The sequence below is a fragment of the Monopterus albus genome, unplaced genomic scaffold (assembly GCF_001952655.1).
Source record: "Monopterus albus unplaced genomic scaffold, M_albus_1.0 scaffold259.1, whole genome shotgun sequence".
Taxonomy (NCBI): domain Eukaryota; kingdom Metazoa; phylum Chordata; class Actinopteri; order Synbranchiformes; family Synbranchidae; genus Monopterus; species Monopterus albus.
In genome coordinates, this window is record NW_018128139.1 from 141,555 (window position 1) to 144,616 (window position 3,062).

Consider the following 3,062-nt stretch of genomic DNA (forward strand, 5'->3'; position numbering starts at 1 on the left):
GCTTCTCCGGTCCCCATGTCAACATGTCCTTGGTTAAGACACTGAAGTTGATCCTGGTGATATCACCAGTGTGTGAATGGTTCTCTGAGTGACGGTGTGAACTGGCAAATAGTGTTAAAGCACTGTGAGTATGCTTCAGTGCACAGACAAGCTGTATTCAAGTGTAAGTCCATTTACGAGTATTTTTAATTCAAATATGCTTTAAAACTACTCAATGTGAAGAGATGCTGCCAAAGGCTCCTGTGACTCAGACAAGGAGTCTAAGTCACAGGAGCCTTTGGCAGCAAGGAGTCTAAGTCACAGAAGCAGTCTGACCTCTGGCTGACCTCTTTTTCAATACACCCTGGACAGCAGAGCCAGTGGTAAACTGCAAAAGAGCTTGCTCTCCTCATGATGACAACACACAGTGACTGGCTGGGGCCGGACTGTGAGCCACTGAGATGAGCGGCCAGCCTCCCTCTCCAGAGGCCGTCACACCTCTGACAACTTTGGCACAAAAACAGATGCTATTTGGATAAACTGACCACACCTTCAAACCCAAAATGGTTCATTTCTTATCTGAAAGCATATCAAATGTTAAAGTTTGGTTAGGTTAAACAAATAAAGTCCAATGGACACCTCAAAGTATCTGTAACACTGTAGATTATCTGAAATCAAGGCCAAGTCCCCTGGCATCCTGGAGCACTTCCATTAAGACTATCTTCCTGTAAAATATGATTCAGTAGGCCACCACTCTCTCTCTCTCTTCTAAAAAGAATCGAGCATTCAGCGTCAACTACCCCTAGCTGACCCGTCTTTGGAAAGTGAGTATTTCATATTCTATCAGTTAAGCCTATGTGTATGCATATTATTATTTTTTTTTTTATAATAAGGGGTTCTTACCTCCTGTAATAACGTTTTCCAACTCAGTTCCAGACGCTGTATTACTGCTGCAATCTGACCCGGAAGAAGAACAGCAGCAGCTGAAACAAGATGGCCCAGAACTTCAAGGCATCGCGGAGCAGCAGCAGCTGAATCAGACAGCGCCCCCTCAAGGCGATCCGGAGCAACCGGCTCAGAAACCTGTGATTCAAGCAGGCCCTGAAGAATCAGCAGCATTGCAACTTGAGGAACAACGCTCGAGCGGGGCTTCGGTCTGATCAAGTCGTGCAAAATGTAGGCGTTCTTCCTCTTCTGATTCTTCATCCGGTAAGACACTTATTGTGGTGGTTTCTACATTGTTTTTAAAACCTTCTTCATCAACATAACAGGATGGTTAATCTTCGTTGTACTTATCCATTCCGATTATGGCTCTCGGAGGAGGAGGAGAAGGAGGTGTACACGCATCTGTAGATGTTCTGGAAGAGGACACTTCGGTCATGATGACAGGAGCTTCATCCCCAATGCATGGTGTCATTCCAACATCATGCTGATGCATCTCAACCGGTTATCGTGTGAATCCTTTCAAGTGATGGGTGATATTCTTGCTTGTTACAACAACCGTGTGATTAAAAAGTAAGATGGATGATTATAACTGTGATTTGAACGATGTGTCTGCATTACCGGTCATGTCTACGAACCATAGTGTTGACGCTTCAACCTCCAATGTAAACGCTGCTCATTTTGATCAATTTGAAGCTTCTGTAAATAGGCTGGTGGAAATAATACTGCATCACCTAATCATTCCCTAGAGTGTAATGACCATGTTGTTTGTATTAACAGATGGGAGTAAAGAGTATGCTTCAGATTTTGACAGATTAGAAGCTTCTGTAAATAACCTGTTGGAAATAATACAGCCGTCACCAAATCATTCCCTACAGTGTAATGGCGATGTTGTACCACCGGATGGGGCTAATGCTTCAGATTTTGACAGATTAGAAGCGTCTGTAAATAGGCTATTGCTGGAAATAAGACGAGCTTCTTAGCAGCAAAGAGGCCGGGGTTCTAATGAAAACAAAAATGAACAAAATGCTCATTCAGAAAGCCAAAATAGTGAAAACCAAAATGCTCACTCAGAAACCCAAAATAGTTAAAGAGCTCGTCAAATACCTGCCTCCTCAGAAACCGTTCAAAATACACCTGACCAAAATGATGAAGAGAGCTCCTCATCTGATCAAACATTCCCTGAAACCACGGTTGTAACTAGGGCTAGATTCAACAACTTTGAAATAAGGCAGTTGTTAAATATGGATCAAACGGACAAAGTTAATTATGGAAACTTTTATGGTAACGTTATGGGAAACGTGTCTGATCTTCTTCATCAGGCTCTAAACTAGTGTCACGAGGGCAATCTTATTCAGCTTGAATTAAGGGGTGAAATGGTTAGATCAAACGTGTCCGTCATCGCATCTGCCTCCGACGGGGTGGACTTGACCCCATTCCAAGACTTATTAGACAGAATGATCCAATCCAACTTTTCTAACAGACGATAGTTTGGAGCTTGTGATTCAGGTTGTGAGAATTCCCACAGGCGGTGGCAAACATTTGTTGAAAAAAACCCTAGACTGTGAGATTTTTAAAAAGAAGCAGAGATTTCTTTACATCATTGAAAATAAAGGTAATCAGCTCTGTTTTGCCATCAGCCTCGTGCATCTCATGTTCCCTGAAATGACAGACTCAGAGGCTCTGAGCAGAGCTCATGAGTTTCAGAGACAGGCTGGTCTAACCAAGCAGACGCCTGTGGGTCTTACAGACGTGCAAAAATTTGAAGAGGTCACCCAACGTAAAATTGTAGTGTTTTACAGAATGGGCAAAGAACATCTGAATATATTTCAAGCCTTGAGGCCACCAAAAGATGAAACATCATACGTGTTCCTCTATGAAAACCATTATTACGGGGTAAAAAAATCCAAAAATGTTCATAGGTTCCAAATATCTATGCAACCACTGCCACAAGGGTTATGACAATCATTTGAATCATAAATGCTTGGGTCACTGTAATGTGTGTTTTGACGCAGACTGCACCGGGATGCAAACACCCCCCGCAGAGAGTGTGGTGTGTGACCAAATCAACCGCCGGTGCTCCTCCACCTATTGTCTGATGAAACACAGAGAGATGACCTGGCACCCGCAGACTGAGATGC

General features: G+C 43.2%; 1 long non-coding RNA gene across 1 annotated transcript; it reads left to right on the forward strand.

The window, feature by feature from the left end:
• The first annotated feature begins 750 nt into the window (after positions 1-750).
• On the forward strand, positions 751-1,589 carry LOC109972513 (uncharacterized). Its single transcript, XR_002276696.1, has 3 exons — positions 751-803; positions 910-1,188; positions 1,300-1,589. It is a non-coding gene; the product is annotated as an uncharacterized LOC109972513 (long non-coding RNA).
• The last annotated feature ends 1,473 nt before the right edge of the window (positions 1,590-3,062 follow it).